Source organism: Lynx rufus, unplaced genomic scaffold (genome assembly GCF_022079265.1).
Source record: "Lynx rufus isolate CCGP_SWC_20201006 ecotype Redwood Valley unplaced genomic scaffold, mLynRuf1.p SCAF_3, whole genome shotgun sequence".
In the NCBI taxonomy this organism is placed as follows: Eukaryota; Metazoa; Chordata; class Mammalia; order Carnivora; family Felidae; genus Lynx; species Lynx rufus.
In genome coordinates, this window is record NW_025814845.1 from 73,148,203 (window position 1) to 73,167,211 (window position 19,009).

Sequence of the window (19,009 nt, forward strand, 5' to 3'; positions counted from 1 at the left end):
TCACAAAAGTTGTTTAGAAAGATCATTAAGCAACTACTGCCTACAGCAACCAAAAAACAAACTCTGAGGATGAGAAAGAATATGATTTCCAGAGTCACCGTATTATAATATTCATAATTTGCCACTGTCAGGAAAAAAAATACTAAGTATACAAAGAAAAAAGGAAGCATAGTCTATTCATAGAAGAAATTAATGGAAACTGTTTCTGAGGAAGCACACAAACATTAGGTTTACTAGACAAATGCTTCTATAAACTGCCTCAAATATGCTCCAAGAGCTGAAGAAAACCATGGAAAAAGTGGAGAAGAAAATCAAGAAAAAGATTTATAAGCTGAATAAGAATATTAATAATGAAGCTGAAATTATCCGAAGGAAGCAGACAGAAATTACGCAGCTACGAAGTAAAATAACTAAAATGAAGAATTCATTAGTAGTATTCAGCAGCATAATTAAGCAGACGGAACAAAGAATGAATGTAATCAAATATGGTACTATTGAAATGATACTGGGGATCAGAAAGAAAATAAAGGAATAAAAGTCATACCATATTTTCTTTTTCCATTTATCAATGATTATTGCAAATGGTGTTGCAATGACCATGAGGTTACCAATTTCTCTTTGAGATTCTAATTTCAATTCTTTTGGATAAATTTGCAGAAGATTTTGTTCAATCATATTGGAGATCTATTTTTAATTTTTTTAAGTAACCTCTGTGCTGTTTCCATAGTGGCTGTAACATTTTGCATTCCTGTCAGAAAATACACAAGGGTTTCAATTTTTTAGCATCTTTTCCAAACTTTTCTTTTTTTTTAATAATAGCCATCTTGACAGGTGTGAAGTTATATTTAATTATGCTTTTGATGTGTATTTCTCTAATGACACTGAGCATATTTTATATACCTGTTGGCTATTTGAGTGTCTTCTTTGGAGAAATGCCAATTCAAGTACTTTGCCCATTTTTAATTGGGTTATTATTTTCTATTGAGTTTTAGAGGTTCTTTATATGTGTTGGAGATTAACCCCTTATCAGATACCAAGGCTGAAAATATTTTCTCCCAACTTGAGGGTTGGCATTCACTTTGTTGATTGTTTACTTTTTTGCACAGAATCGTTTTAGTTTGATGTGGTCCCCCACTTTTTAATTTTTGTTTTCATTCCCTGTGCTTTTGGTGTCATATCCCAGAATTCTTTGTCAAGATTAATGTCTTGAAACTTTCCTCCTGTTTTGTTCTAAGATTTTTAGTTTCAAGTTTATATGTAAGTCCTTAATCCATTTTGAGTTGATTTTTTACTATGGTAAGATGAGGATCCAATTACATTCTTTTGTATGCGGCTATCCAGTTTTCTCGACACCATTTATTAAAGAAATTATTCTTTCCAATTGTGAAATTTTTGCACCTTTGAGATCACTTGACCTAACATGCATGTTTTTTTTGTTTATTTCTGGGCTCACTATGCCGTTCCTTTGATTGATACATCAGTTCTTATGCCTGTACTATACCACTTTGATTATTGTAGCTTTCTAACATATTTTGAAATCAGGGAGTGCGATGCTTCCATCCTGTTCTTTCTCAAGGTTGGTTATGTGGTCTTTTGTGGTTTCATATGAATTGTAGAATTGCAGTTTCTATTTATACTAAAAAATTCTCACTGGTATTTTTATAAGGATTATATTGAATTTGTAGATCACTTTGTGTAGTATGTACATTTTAATACTATTAAGTCTTCCTATCCATGTGTATGAGATACTTTTTTCATTTATTTGTGTCTTCTTTAAATTATTTCATCAATGTTTTGGAATTTTCATTACATATGTTTTTCGCATCACTTGCTAAATTTATTCCTAAGTATTTTATTCTCTTTTGGTGGTATTGTAAATAAGATTGTTTTCCTAATCTCCTTTTCAAATAGTTTGTTGTTAGTTTGTGAAACAAAGCTGATTTTTGTACATTTTGTATCCTGCAACTTTACCTAATTTATTAGTTCTAACAGAATTTCTTTTGTAGTCTTTAGATTTTTCCATGTAGAAGTCCTATAATTTGCATCCTGGCCTTGTTCCTGATCTTGGAAAAAAAGTTTTCAATTTTTCACCATTAGGTATGATGTTAGATGTGGACTTTTCATATGTAGTCTTCGGTATACTGAGATGTTTTTCTTCTATTATTAGTTTGTTGAGAGCTTTTATCATAAAACTTTGTTGAAATTAGTTAATATTTTTGAGATGATCATGTGATTTGCATTATTTATTTATTAATATGATATATCACATTAACCAATTTTCATATATTGAACCATCTTTGCATGCCAGGAATAACTTTCACTTGATCCTTTTGATGTGTTTTTGAATTTGATTTCCTAGTAATTTGTTGGGGATTTCTGCACCTGTTTTGTAATGGATATTGTCCTATACTTTTCTTCTTTTGTGGCATTTTGCCTTTAGTATCAGGGTAATGCTTGCATTTTAAAATGTGTTCATAAATATGTTCTCTGCTTTAATTTTGTGAAAGCGTTTGAGGACTGTTATTAATTCTTCTTTAAATATTTGGTGTAATTCATCAAAGAAGTTATCTGGAGCTTTGTTTTATTGATAGGGCTTTTGTTGTTGTTGTTGTTGTTGTTTGTTTATTTATTTATTTATTTTGAGAGAGACAGATACAGAGCAAATGAGGAAGGGGCAGAGAAAGAGGGAGACAGAGAATCCCAAGCAGGCTACACACTGTCAGCACAGAGCTCAATGCAGGACTTGAACCCACGAAACTGTGAGATCATGACCTGAGCTGAAACCAAGAGCTGGACGCTTAACTAACTGAGCTACTCTAATAGGTCTCTTACTGATAGGTTTTTCATTAACTATTCTATCTCCATTTTAGTTATAGACATGTTCAAACTTTCTATTTTTCATGATTTCATCTTGATGGGTTGAATATTTCTGGGAATTTATCCACTTCTTCAAGATCACCTAGTTTGTTGGCATAAAATTGCTCATAATAGTTCCTTATAATCCTTTTTATATCTTTGGCATTATTTAGAATGTCTCCTCTTTCATTTTTAAGTATTTATATGAGTCTTATCTATTTTTGCTTAGTCTAGCTAAAGGCTTGTCAACATTTTCCAAACACCAACTCTTAATTTCATTAATTTGTGCTACTGTTTCCCATTTTGGTTAATAGCATAAGATGCTATTATATTGAAAATACTATATATTTCTATTGATTTTAAGTGTGCTCTAATCTTTGCTATTTACTTCCTTCTATCACTCTGGGCTTAATTTAACTTCTTTCAATCTGCAGGTGAGTCTTTAGGTCTAAAATGAGTCTCTTGTAGGCAACATATAGATGAGTCTTTGTTTTAATGTTTATTCATTTTTGAGAAAGAGAGAGAGACAGAACGTGAGTGGGTGAGGGGCAAAGAGAGAGGGAGACACAGAATCTAAAACTGGCTCCAGGCTCCCAGCTGTCAGCACAGAGCCTAATGCGTAGCTTAAACCCACCAACCATGAGATCATGGTCTGAGATGAAGTCAAACGCTTAACCACCAAGGTGCCCCTAGATGAGTCTGTTATTTTAATCCATTTTGGCACCCTGTATTTTTTTTTAATGTTTATTTATTTTTGAGACAGAGAAAGAGAGCTTGAGCAGGGGAAGGGCAGAGAGAGAGGATGACAGAGAATCCAAAGCAGGCTCCAGGCTCTGAGCTGTCAGCACAGAGCCTGACACAGGGCTCAAACCCAGGAACTGCAAAGTCATGACCCAAGCCAAAGTCTGGCGCTTAACCGACTGAGCCACCCAGGCACTCCAGCACACTATGTCTTTTGATTGGCATGTTTAGTCCATTTACATTCAAAGTAATTATCAATATATATGTATTTATGGCCAATTATTACTTGTTTTGTCATTGTTTCTAGAGATTTCCTCTGATTCTTTCTTGTCTTTGTCACTTTTGTTCTTGTTTCCACTCAAAGAGTCCCCTTTAAAATTTCTTGCTGAGCTGGTTTAGTGGTCAAGAACTCATTTAGTTTTCGTTTGTCTGGAAAACTTTACATCTCCTTTCCTGAATGATAGCCTTTCTGGATAGACTATTTTTGGCTGCAGAATTTTTCCTATTCAGCACTTTGAATATATCATGCCACTCTTCTGGCTTGCCAAATTTCTGTTGAGAAATCTCCAGCTACTCTTATTGGTTTTTCCCACCAGTTAAGGACTTCTTTTGTTTTGCTGCTTAAGATTTTTTTTCTTTAATGCTGTATCTTGTAAGTTTAATCACAATATGTCTTGGTGTTGAGCTGCTTTTCTCAAAAGAGAGTTCTCTATGTCACCCGGATCCGAATGTCTGTTTCCTTTCCAGATTAGGGAAGTTTTCTGCTGTTATTTCTTGAAATAAATTTTCTGCTCCCTTTGCTCTCTCTTCTTCTTTTTTTTTTTAATTTTTTAAATGTTTTTTATTTTTGACAGAGAGAGACAGAGCATGAGTGGGGGGAGGGGCAGAGAGAGAGGGAGACACAGAATCTGAGCTGTCAGCACAGAGCCCAACGTGGGGCTCGGACTCACAGACCACAAGATCATGACCTGAGTCGAAGTGAGATGCTCAACCAACTGAGCCGCCCAGGAGCCCCCTCTCTTCTTCTAAGACTCCTTTAATATGAATGGTATTTTAATTTTGATGGTATCACTGAGTTCTGTGAGTCTATGCTCCTGTTGCATAATTCTTCTTTCTCTCCTTTGTTCAGCTTTATTGCTTTGTATTAATTTGCAGTCTAGGTCAGTAATTCATTTCTCTGCTTCTTCCAGCCCCCTGCATGCATCAAGCATGTTTCTAATCTCATTTATTGTATTCTTCATCTATGACTAATTCCTTTTTAATTCTTTTATCTTTGTGGTAAGGGTCTCACTGATGTCTTCTATTCTTTTCTCAAGCCCAGTGAGTATTCTTATGGTTGTTGCTTTAAATTCTCCATTAGGTATGTTACTTATATCTGTTTCACTTAGATCTCTGGCCATGGCCTTATCTTGTTCTTTTACTTAGGATAAGTGCCACTGTCTTGGCATTTTGTCTAAGTCTCTGGCTTCTCCTCTGTGTTAGAAGAGCTAGTTATGTCACCTGCTACTGAAAGTAACGGCCTTATGAAGAAGAGTCATGTATTGCCAGGTCCTGGGGCTTCAGGGAGTGTCTTTAGTGTGTTTTGTGTGTGCTCTGCTGATGTGGTTTGGCTGCTCCATCCTTCAGGCCAGTTGTCTGCAGAGGTTCTCCTTGCCTGCTGTGGGCAGTGTTTGGTCTCTGGCCTGAATGTGGTGAGTTTTAACTAGGTGTGCTCTGGTCTGCTTGTGAAACGAGACTTGCCAGTATCCATGGAACTGAGTCCCTGCAGAACTCTGTGTTAGGAAGACACGATGCGAGTAGGAGTTTGGTCTTGTCTTCTGTGGAGAGAGGCGCACCATGCTAGGAATGACACAAGCTTGACTGAGAAGGCCAGTCCCACCAGAGTGCTTAGGGATAGAGCTTGATATAAGCAAGTTAGGCAGCCAGTGTGGTGTTGTTCTGCTTCCAGCAGTGACTCTATGCTTATGCTGAGTGGCAGGGGATGGCAATGGTGCCAGCCAGCGCCTTTGTTCCTGAAGAGGCGTCTCTGTGAAGAGTGAACACGGCCTCTCAGAGATGCACCCTGGGAAAAGTGAAAAATCTCCATCCTGTGTGGCCCAGGCATTCTTCAGATTGTTGTTTCCATGCTACCTGCCCTTGTACTGTTTGCCTGCCTTCTTTCCAGGAGCAGGCAAGCGGTACTCTCCAGGTTCTATCCTAGTCATGCCTGCTGACCTTTAAACACCAGGCTTTAAGACCGCTAGTTGTAAAAACTCAGGAAATTCAGCCTGTCTTGTTTAGCAAGCCAGTGGCTTCAGGGAAACCTTCTTGTTCATTCCCCTGTGTGTTCTTATCTCTTTTCTTCTCTGTGACAATGGGTCCTCTCCCCATAGTACTTCCCATAGTACTGATCACAGACTGTAAAAACTCAGGAAATTCAGCCTGTCTTGTTTAGCAAGCCAGTGGCTTCAGGGAAACCTTCTTGTTCATTCCCCTGTGTGTTCTTATCTCTTTTCTTCTCTGTGACAATGGGTCCTCTCCCCATAGTACTTCCCATCGTACTGATCACAGACTGAACGTGTAAGACTTAAGTAAAATTGAGACGAATGATCCCATGACAATGGAGAAGATAGGCCACCAGAATTGTTTCTTCATAGTGATCACATTACCAATATCTGATTTCTTCTGGAATCCTAATGAGGCTTGGGTAATTTGTTTTGTGTCACATCACAACATTATGCAAATGTGGAAATGATAGGGAATATTTACAGTGATGAAGACCCTGAAGGGAAGTATGGATCCAGAAAGACAAGTTCCTAGATATTTCTGCATTTCTTGTGATTTTAGACTCTCCTTCCCCCTACTCTTAACTCTGAGATTTATTTAACAATGGTTTTGAGACACTGAGAGTTTTGTTTGAATATCCTTCTATAACAGGTACCACTAGCAATGGTATTGGCCCGAGAAGTGAATGTTTTCTAGACATTAATTGGGGGCTTAATTCAGCAAAGCCACAGATTTATACCTAAATTTTCTTCAGTAATTTCCTAGTAATCAAGTCACATCTAAAGTAGTCACATAAAGGGAAATATTGTGTGTGGTTATTTTTCTTATGCTATTTCTCTAAGTTTTTAGTCTCATGTAGGTAAACGCTTGAATAAGAATAAAGCCAAGAGAGGTAGGTGTCTGAGGTATGATGTATAACACTGCAGACTATTATCTTTACACAGGAAATAGGAAAGATTCAATATACATATTCCTAGTCTAATATCTTCATATCTTACTTCACAAGATGCACATTTTCCTAGGCAGACCAGTCTCCTCTCCTGTTCTTCAGTTAAGACAAAACTATGTGTTCCTCTTTCTTCATATATTTTTGCTTAGGAGTGCATTTTTAAAGCTGTTTTCATAGTATTTATTTCCCTTCTGGACTTTTTTTTTAACCTGAACCAAGTTGTAAAGATGTATGTTTTTACCTGGTAGCTATACCTCTTTAGTTAGTTAAGAGGTCTGTCTAGTTAAGTCTATAAAATAAATCTTGCATTTTTTTAAATTAAATTAATCATGAATAAGTGTTACATTTTTAGGATTTAGTTATTGACCACCAGTTTGATACCATCTCTAATTTGGGTGATCTGTTTCACCACCAGGCCTGTTATTGTCCATAACTAACTGTATAAGTGCTTATAATACAATAAATTGATTTTCTACATAAAAAAGAGCAAAAAGAAAGAAAGAAAAGACTTTCTTAAAAATCTTAATTGGAAAGAAAGAAGTAAAACTATTTCTATTCACAGATGATCTGATCCACTATATACAAAATACCAATGAATCCACCAAAAAAAAAAGCTAGTAAAGCTAATAAATGAAATCTGAAAAATTGCAGGATTGGTTTCTATACACTAGAAATGAATGTTTCAAAAAGGAAAATAAGAAAACAATCACATTCACAACACCGTCCAAAAGAATAGAATCAAAAGGAATTAATTTAACCAAGAAATGAAAGAATTCTGCACTACACACTATAAAACAGTGCTGGAAGAAATTAAAAAGAACTAAATAAATGGGAAGAAATCCCTTGTTCATGGATTGGAAGACTTAATATTGCTAAGATGTCAAGACTATCCAAAGCAATCTATAGAATCAATACAATCTCCATCAAAATCCCAAAGGTGTTTTTTCAAAAATGGAAAAGCTGATCCTCAAATTTATATGGAATTTCAAGGAATCTCAAATGGCCAAAAAAAAAATACTGAAAAATAAAAGCAAAGGTACAAGACTCACATTTCCTGATTGCAAAACTTACTACAAAACTACAGTAATCTAAACAGTATTGCTCTGGCATACGGATGGATAAATCTACCAATAGAATAGAATTGAGAGTCCAACAATACGTTCATGTATCCTTAACCAATTTATTTTTGACAAACATGCCAACATCACTCAAAGGGAAAAAAATAATCTATTCAATGAATATTGCTGGGACAATGGTATGGTTCATATGCAAAAAAATGAAGTTAGATTCCTCCTTCACATCATACATAAAAATTAACTCAAAATGGATGGCATAATAAATGACATAAATATACCAGCTCTAACCATAAAACTCAAGAACAAAACATAAGAGTAAGCCTTCATGATCCTGATCAGGCAATGAATTCTTTGATGTGACACCAAATGTATAAGCAGCAAAAGAAAAAAATAGATAAATAAGACTTCATAAAAATTAAAAACCTTTGTGGATCAAAGGATATTATCAATATAGCAATAAGATAATTTACAGAATGAGAGAAAATATTTACCAATTATATATCTAATAAGGGTCCAGTATGAAAAATATATGAAAACAAACAACTCACCAACAAGAAGACAAATGACCCAATTTTTTTAAAAAGCTAAAATATTATAGACGTTTCCCCCCAAAATATATACAAATGGTCATCGAGCACATAAAAAGATTCTCAACATCACTAATCATTAGGGAAATGCATATCAAACAATAATGAGATATCATATCATACTTATTAGAATAACTATTTTTTTAAAAAAGGAAAATAAGTTGGTAAACATGGAAAGAAATTGGAACTCTCATAAACTGATGGTGAGAATATAAAATGGCTTAATCACCATAAGAAAGAATTTTGTGGTTCCTCAAAAAGCTAAATGTCGGGGTGCCTGGTTGACTCAGTCAGTTGAGTGTCCAACTTCAGCTCAGGTCATAATCACACAGTTCATGAGTTCAAACCCTACATCGTCTCACTGCTGTCAGCACAGAATCCACTTTGGATCTTCTGTCCCTCTCTCTCTATGCCTGGATGCCACTCATGCTCTTTCTCTCAAAATTGAATAAATAACTTTTTAAAAACTTAAATGTAAAATTACTATATTTATTACCTCCCCCAATTCCACTCCTATGTACATATCTCCAAATGATTGGAAAGGAATGTTCAGACAAGTATATGTAAATGAATATTCATAAAAGCTTATTCCATTCCCTTATAGTCAAAAGTGGATGAAACCCAAGTGTCCATCAGCTGAAGAATGGATAAAGAAAATGTGGCATATACACACAATGGAATATTATTCAGGAATAAAATTCTGGATATACTTTGAAAACATTATTAGGTAAATAAGCCAGATACACAAGAAACGTTTATTGTGTGATTCTATTTGTATGAAACATAACCATGAGTTTGGGTTTAAATGGACTTCCCCCCTCAAAAAAAGGAAATAAATTGTGGTGATGGTTGCATTATAAAGGTAGTTACTGCCACTGAATTGTACACGTAAAACTGGTAAATATGGTAAATTTTACATTAAATAAAAGATAACTCAATAAAAGAAATAACCTAACAAAACTTTATCCAAAAGTATGCATCCTATAGATAATGTATACTAAGCTCTACTTCTAGGTATAATTTGTTGAGAAGGCCATGGAATTCTGATACTTTATTGGGAAAGTCTCATTAAACTTTGGAAAACTGCTGATAGCAAGAAAAATATGAAGCCTTGTTTATCCAAACTGTCCTATCACTGTTTTCCAAAGTAGAGTTGAGATACATGAGCATGCTTATATTAAGTAATTTAGGGTAGTTTGGGTAAAAATTACACTAAGAAGTTAATCATATATTTTCCCAATCTTATTATCTCAAATTAGAGTTTGCCTATAAGATACTTAGCATCAATATTAAAGAGACAATTTCGGACTTAGAAGTTTTCTTTTTATGACCTTGTTCCTAATATGCCAAAACTGGAACACTGTCCTTGGTGTTATTGTGAATATTAAAACAAGTTTTGATGAAAAAATTCAAGAAATCATCTTTGGGTAAGTCATAAAAACTCTGATTTTCTGAATTTGTCTTGATCTGAAGATTGAAATATAAATATATATATTTTTTCTGTTTGAGCTCTTTAACACTTATGGGAATTGTGTCACATTTACTAACAGTAAGCTGACTTTCACTAGTGTCAAAACTAATCAGATCAGGTCAAAGAGGCAATCACAGATTTTCCTTTCTTTGAAGTTCAGTGACTACAAACACTTCTCATACCTCTGTGTGGTTTATATTATGCAGAAGGTTTGATAGGTGCATAGAAAACCATTGTTGGGAGCTAGAGGAGCAAGCTCTAGGACGAACACACAATGGAATATTATTCAGGAATAAACTTCTAAAGCAAAGCCCAGGTAAGTGCTCTCTGCCGTTGCCAAATTTGGGATAGCTACAACTACCACTTTATGCACAAGGCCACTGCTATCACTATTGCAATCAGAGCTGTGATATCAGAAAGGTACATCGCTGTAGTAAGCTGCGGAATCAAAAATATTCTAGTTTCAAAACCATCCCATCATGAATGTGCATAAAATACGTATCCTGCACTTCACTTCCCTTTTCACATACCTCAGCTTTGAATTGGCAGAACTGGTTGCAGAACCCAAACTTTAAGGAGATTGGAAAAGATGTTGAGCAAGTTAATCATATTTTCCATACAGGAAAAGCACAAATTTTGCATTTCTTTTCCATCTCTTTAACAAAATATAAAACTGATTGATTTTTATAAAATAAATTTTACTGACTCAAAGATCAAAACACAATTTCTGTGCTTGATCAGTCAGAATTTGAAAGTGAAAGTCAACATGAGTTATGGATATTATGTGTATGAAGGGCAGTTTTATGGTTAAGAGATGCAAAATTTCATTCTTCCTTGTGAGTAGTACACAAGAAAGTTTTTGTTTATTTGTTTCCTTTTTGGTTTTTTTAACATGATGATAATCATTTGAATGTATTAAATCCTATCCCAGAAATCCAACTCAACATAAAAACTTGAATACTATTCTATGATTAGTTTTCTAAGCCCTGATTATCTTTGGAGCACTGTCTATAGTTTAGATGTATCCTCTGTAAATTCCTACTGCTGTTCAGGGAAAAGATTTATGAAAGTATAAATCCAAATGCATTATCCTTATTTCTTATTAATCTGCCTTCCTACATCTAACTCCAAAAAACATTCTGATCTGCACAATGCATTAACTCCACAATTTTATCACCACCACTTCTGTCATGGAGTCTAAATCATTCTTAGTCATTTTGATTATTATAGGTTTTAGATTAAACAGGGATAATTTAAACAGCTATAATATTTTCTTACACAGATAATAAGAACCCCTGAAATTCAGTGGCATCAGGAAAAAATGTCTTAAGCTTCATTAATAGATGCAGTTCTATTATTATTTCTGTTGATGTATTTTAAATGTGTTTTGAAGCGATAATGTTCTGATGTATCTATGGCATATGTGAGTGCGTGTATGTGTGTGTGTGTGTGTGTGTGTGTGTGTTTTACAATGAAAATAATTTCATATTTCAAGGGTGACTATCTGAGGATCAATCCTGTACATTCTCAAAATACCTAAGTCCTTTTGACCTCTTATTTTTCTTTCTACATAAGGTTTTGAAAACTTGATAAATTAATGTCATTACTAAATTGTTTGTCACCACAAATTGAATCTTTAGTATTACGGCTTTTATCATTGACCCTTATAACATGAGTGTCAAAATATCAATATTTATTTTCAATAAATAGATTTACAATTTTACCACTGTATGCCCTCAACCAGGAATTATAAGGCTAAGTAAAACAAACAAACACACAAACCAAACCACCTTTTAATGGCATTACAATATTTATTTTAAAATATTTTCCTGCAAGGTTGCTCAGAGTACTATCCTAACAATATTTTAATGCATCCGTATTTCCTTCTCTGAATATTATCTATTAAATATTTACTTTAAACTCAGAGAAAGTGAGAGAAGAGGGTGAGTATCAAGAGAAACAAAACAGAAAAAGATATAATACTTAATCAAAAGCTTTTCAGGCAAAGTTACATTGATAGAAAAATGAAGATGACATTAATATTAAAATGAAATTGCTAGTGCAGATAATGTACATATGAAACTGTTTATGATTCTTCTGTTTCTACAAATCCTTAAGGAAAGCTTACAGAAGACTAAGTGAGAAAAGCATTGTCTTTTTCAACACAAAATATTTTCTGTGTTTTAAACTGTTCCATTTACTTATTCAATCTTCATCTACGGAAAAATTCTAAGTGTAATATTTGCCATAGTATATCTAACTATACTTTAAAAAATTAAAGTATTTTTGGTATTTCATGATGGAACAAAATATGACAGACTAAAGATAAATTTTCAAAATGTGACTACAACAAGATATATAGAATTTGAACATAATAGAAAATCGGTATAGAAATCATAAAATTCAGGCTCTGGTTGAAACTTAACGAATTGGCAACCCCTAAAAGTTGTTTTGTTTGTTTTTGTTTTGTAAAAGTTGTTCCTTGGTTGGGAAGCACACATATGACACATTATGTTTGCATGGGAGAAAAGTTGGAGACAGCAAGGAAAACATAAAGTGAGATAGATCATTGTTCCATGATCCTTAGAAGAAAGCTTTTGGTTTTGGGGGGCTGCATTTGTGTTTGCTTGTTTTAGCATGGCTCTGCCTTATCATGAAGTGCTCGCCATTAGAAAACTTGCTTAAAATCAATCTGAAAGCAAACTTAAAACACGATATTCTCTCTACATTGGATTGCCTTATTGTAGATTTCAGTTACCCAACAGAAGGCAAGGTTGTAGACAATTGTTAATTTATCAGGAAGTCATTCTAGAAGCTCTAAAAGGAAGAACAGCTGACACATGTTCTTGAGGGACAGTGTGTACCCCTATGACTAGCACTATAAATTAATTAAACGTAAGAAAGAATAGGTTGTCTTCAGTGTTCCTCAGTTTTGATTAAGAAACAGGCACAAAAGTGGACTTCTAATGGATTAGAGACATAATTTTGAAAGGAAAAACTACAAAGCAAATAGAAGAAAATTTAGGAAAATAGCTTTGTGAACTGGAGTGGAGAAGAACTGCAAAAATTAAAGTCAGGAACAAATTGTATGACATCAAAATTATGGTTTTATGTTCAACACAGTTAACCAAGGACAAATGTATTAGGCAAACTAGGGAATGGAATTTGCAATATCCAAAAGTAAAAGTTGATTAATATGTACAATGTACGTGTTGCTTCTCCAAAACAACTAGAAAAACACAACTCTATCAGAAAAAATAATTGGCAAAGATCATGAACAGGTAATTTACAGAACAGAAAATTCTGAAAGCTAATATGTATATTGAAGAGATGGTCACATTCATTGGCAAACTATATCTATAAGGAGATTTTACTTTATGCAAATTAGGGAGCTGGCTAATCCAAACCTTTTTGAAGATAAGAGAATATGAGAAGTCTTATGTGCTGCTACCAGGAATGTAGATTGGTATAATCATTTGAGTTAGCTATAGAACTTTACCCACACTAAGTATTCACCTACCTTATTACACAAAAATTCTATTCATGGATATATACTCCAAGAAATTGTCACACAGGGCCATAAAAGCAACTTACGAGAATGCTCATTTTATCATTATGGTTGAAATGCGGTCAATCAATGTGACCATTCCTGGGACAAAGGTGAGGTAAAATATGGGGGTTAGAGAAATATGATGTATATATGGTGCATCTATAGATCTTGAAAAACATCTTGTTCAATGAAAAAAGCAAAAAGCAACAAAATACATAAGCGATTCCATTTACATAACTAAAAATGCATTTGTACAAAGCAACACTATTTGGTTTACGCAGACATATAAATAATATTTGGCAACACATTAGATAAGGTTATCTATGTCCTTGAACATATTTATATTAGCTGAATTAACATTCATGCCTCCTAATCCAATTTAAAGTTCCTGTCTCCTTAATAATCAACAAATATGAAGACCTATTTCTATTAGCAGCATATTCTCTCTGCTATGGGTCCCACTTTGTGGTTTCTTTGGATACCTAATATCTTTTTTATTGTTTATTGAACATTGTGGGAGATATTGCAGAGACAGTGGATTTTGTTATCCTGCTCTGGAAAGTACTGCTTTATGTTGAAAGAGTCAGTTAACTTCACTGGGCTCATTTTCTAAACTGTCTTTCCATGCAGTGGGCAACAGTTGAAACCTCCACTGAATTTTTTCAGCTATTCAGCTAATGTTAACAGCAGGCCTCAGGTGAGAAACTTTATATAGAATACCTCATTTATAAATAAGCCAAATTAACTGAAACCCAGATATTTGGGGTCACCTTTTCTGTAGCTCTGTACTTTTGTGGCATATTCAACCTCATGTTTCAGCTACGTAAGCAATCCTAGTCTCTCTCCATCCATTGACTCCCCAAATCAATAACCCCCTGGGTTTTTCCTTAAGTTCCACCTATCCTGAGCCCTGAGTACTAATGAGTCCCTCAGGCAAAATGCCACATAAATGTAAATCTCACTTGGATCAAATATCCTCTTCTAAAATCTGGCTCACCTTCAGTTCTGTTTATTCATCCACAAGTACCTTGAAATGTATATTTTAAACATATTGTCCCAATTTTATCATTGCTATCTTGGAATAGTTATTCCAATACAAGATACTCTGATAATATTGGTACATATGAAATAATACATAAGTTAGTTAATACACATATAAACAAGCATTTCAAGAAAGCATTAAAATGATCTTCCAGCTTAGGGATATATTTATCATAACTTCCAAAGGTTTTCTACATCATGAGAAATTCATTTTGATAACTTTTAACACTGTGATAAGAATCTAATTAGGCAAATAATCTGAGTTTCTCCAAGACATGTGCCTGCCTTTGTTTTGTGGACTTTCCTCGCAGCATGGGCCCCAAACACGTCTTCACTCCCTCCTCAAACCAAGAAACCGCTACTGCCTCATGCCCCCAAGCCAGAAGAGACGTTGTCCTCTCAGCACTTGCCAAAGGAAGAAAAAGGACAGCAAGAAACAACTAAGCATATTGATGAAGTACAAAATGAAATAGACAGACTAAATGAAAAAGCCTGTGGGGAGGTTTTTGAAGTAGAACAGAAATATAACAAATTCCACCAAACTTTTTTTTTTTCAGAAGAGATTGGTTGGAGTTGATCACCCAAATCCCAAATTTGGGGTAACAACATTTGTCAACCATCCACAAGTGCTTTCACTGCTTGGGAGGAGGATGAAGAGGCGCTGCATTATTTGACAAGAGTTGAAGTGACAGAATTTGAAGATGTTAAATCAGGTTACAGAATAGATTTTTATTTTGATGAAAACCCTCACTTCGAAAATAAAGTTCTCTCCAAAGAATATCGTAGGAATGAGAGTGATGATCTATCTTCAAAGTCCACTGAAATCAAATGGAAATCTGGAAAGGATTTGACAGACGTTCAAGTCAAACATAGAATAAGGCCAGCAGGAAGAGACAGCGTAAGGAACCAGAGAGCTTCTTCACCTGGTTTACTGACCATTCTGATGTGGGTGCAGATGAGTTAGGAGAGGTCATCAAAGGTGATATTTGGCCAAATCCGTTACAGTACTACCTGGTTCCCAGTATGGATGATGAAGGGGAAGGAGAAGAAGATGATGATGATGAAGAAGCATTGGAAGATATCGATGAAGGAGATGAGGATGAAGCTGAAGAAGATGAAGATGATGAGGGGGAGGAAGGAGAGGAGGATGAAGGAGAAGATGACTAACGAAACACTGATGGATTCCATCCTTCTTTATTAATTTTCTCCAGTCCCTGGGAGGCAGTTGCAGTCTTTTTTTTTTTTTTTTCTCCTCTTGTGCTCATTTGCCCTATTTTTTGAAGACTTTTTTCTCTCCCTTTATACCATGTTTCTCAATTTATTTTGGGGGGTTGGGGAGGGAGATACCTTGAGCAGAATACAGTGGGAAAAGAATATCTACCCTTTTCTGAACCAAATTTGTTTATATCCCTTTCTGTCTCAACAAAAACTTGATGGAATCAACACCATCGTGCTCTGTGGGAAAAAAGAAAAACCTTCTGCTCCCCTAGCTCTGTTGGAAGCTGGAGGGTGCTAGGCCCCTGTGTAGTAGGGCATAGAGTTCTAGCTTTTCCCCTCCCTTCTTTGTATATTGGGCTCAGAGATTACACTGTGTCTCTATGTGAGTATGGACAGTTAGCATTTACCAACATGTATCTGTCTACTTTCTCTTGTTTAAAGAAAAGAAAAAAAAAAACTTTTAAAAATGGGGTTTTAGAAGTTCAGGATTTGAGATGTTTGGGTGGGTTAAGTGGGCATTTTGACAACATGGCTTCTCCTTTGGCATGCTTGGTTGTGATGTTTCACAGACATCCTTGCAGTTGAAGGTAACTTTTTAAAATAAAATTCTCTCCTAATGATGACTTGAGCCCTGTCACTCGATGGGAGAATCGGCAGAACCTGTAGGATCTTATTTGGAATTGATTGTCTATTGTAATAGACAATGTTTATTTTTATTTATTTTTAAGTAAATAAGTATCCTGTTTATTTTTAAATTTTCTTTTTGTTTTCACTGGAGAAGAAAAAGGATGCTCAGTTTTAAATGTTAAAAGTGTACAAGTTTCTTTGTTACATTAAAACCATATGTGTACTCACATGCACAGACACGCAGAATCTAATGAGGCAAAATATCAAGATACATTGTTAAATTATATTGGTAACATCTGCACTCTGAACTTCTCAACAGAGTGAAGTCCTTTAAAGTATGGATAAGCTTATATTTCCAACCTCAACATCCTAACTTCAAATCCAGCTTTATACTCTACACTCCTAGCCATATGGACTACATGGTTTTGTATATTTCCAAAGGCACCAATCTTGCTGTTCCTTAGAGGTATCGTAATTTTCTTAACCTCTCCCACCTTCTACACATAGAATTTGTTCTGTTCTTCCCCAGGAAAGTTGACAGAAATAAATATAATTGCTTCTCACCTTGCTTATCTAACTTACATTGTTCTTAAGGATCCTCCTTAAATTTCACATCTTAGGAAGCATCTCCTAATATTTTAAGACAATATTCATGATCCCATATTACTATTTTAATCTGTCAAGTTAGCACACATTACATGTTATTGTCATCATTTTCTCTATCTTCAAAATGGAATAGAAATGCAATAAATACTTATTCACCATTTTAGCCTCCATAATCTATACCAATGCTGAATAAAAATTTATTGAAAGAATGAATATAGATGAATAGATGAATGAATGAATTAATGACATTTTGTGTCTCCCAAAAAGAAACTCTTTCAGAAAGAGGGATTGGTATAGAGGCTGTGGAAGGAGTCAAAATATTTTTAGGTTATAAAACATCCCTCAAATTATGCCTCTAGGTAAGCACTTCTCAATTTATCCTAAAATCTTACCTTGGCTACAGAGACAGTACAAAAACAGGAAATAATAATTCATATGTTAATTATGAGATGTACCAAATTAATTATTTGATTTAATGAATCTAACCCTTTTAAGCAACACTAATTCAATGGGATATAAAGCTCAAATGGCACCTTATAGACACAGAAATATATAATCATGATTAAAAAGCTGATATGTATTTCACTAAATTTTTTGAGCTGTTATTTCTTTAATTCTCTCCATATTAAAGAGATTTGAATTTGAGAAAATAAGGATAAGGGAACTTTGAGAAACACAATTAAAAGATAGGAAATAGATTAACCTTCTTGTGAATGAAATAGGTGATTTTTCTCAAAGTAAAATTATTTTCATTATACTTAATTTGAACTTTTTTCAGAGTTTGAGGGCACAGAAATAATGGTAGAATTGAGTTAATACATAATAAACAGTGCTGACTGATGTACATGGCTCTGAAACAGATTTACTTAAGAAAAATTAAATATATGCAATACACTGCAGGGAGTTTTCATATGAAATTCCATTTTATAATAGAATTTTTAAAATACAAATCTGATGAAAACTGATTTTATAAGTACCATTCTATATACTTTCTCTGAGCTTAGAGATAAGGTAGAAGCCAGGAGTGACATAAATCAAATGTACAAACTTTAAAAATAAAAGTCTTCCATTTTAAATTTTCATTAAAGTTTAATCCTAATGTTTTATAGCTACCACTCATAGTGGATTCTTGCTTACTTTTATGCTTGAATAACACACCCTAACATAATTATTGAAGATGTATAGACTGAAATATCCTAAATATCCTAAGTGATAACTATTCTCTAATTTGACAGTATAGAGAACATTTTCATTAAATTCATTGCAAAGGAAATTAATGAATATTGTGATATTTTGGATAGTTACAATAAATCTTATAAAAATTCTAAGAAGGACTCCAAAGGTCAATTCAGAATATGTCTGCATTAATTATCCTTTGCTGTTTTACATTTTAGTGGCTTAGGACAACACTCGTGTATTATCTCAAAACTCCTGTAGGACAGAAAAAGCAGACTCAACTGGGATCTCCAATTGTGGTCTTACAATTTGGAAATCAAGGTGTTGGGAAGGATGAGCTCTTCTCTGGAGGCTTTGGGGAAGAATCCCCTTTCAGGTTCACCTAAGTTGGCTAAATTCAGTTCCATGACTTGGAGACATGAAGTCCCTCCTTATTGACTATCAGCATGGACCACTCAGTGAGTAGAGACCACTTTCCAGTCCCTCCACATGATGCCCTGCATTTCAAGTCAACAACAGCATGTCAATCTCAGGCTTTCTATTTTTCTAACTTCCACCTTTTCTTAGTAGCTGGAGAAAACTCTCTTTTAAAAGGCTTATGTGATTAGGCCCACATGATAATCCAAAGTAATCTCTTGATTGTAATGTAAATTGACCATAATTATATATGCAGGGTCATTTAAAAAAATTTTTTTTAAGATTTTATTTTTAAGTAATCTCTACACCCAACCTGGGACTCAAATCTACAACCCCAAGATCAAGAGTCACAGTTTCTTTCTCAGTCACAGATCAAGACTGAGCCAGCCAGGAACCCCTCTTCAAAACCCTTTTTGCTATGGTGTGTAA

The 19,009-nt window shown here is 34.4% G+C and overlaps 1 pseudogene; it reads left to right on the forward strand.

Annotated features, from left to right (window-relative positions):
- Positions 1-265: 265 nt before the first annotated feature.
- On the forward strand, positions 266-15,703 carry LOC124521106 (protein SET-like; annotated as a pseudogene).
- The last annotated feature ends 3,306 nt before the right edge of the window (positions 15,704-19,009 follow it).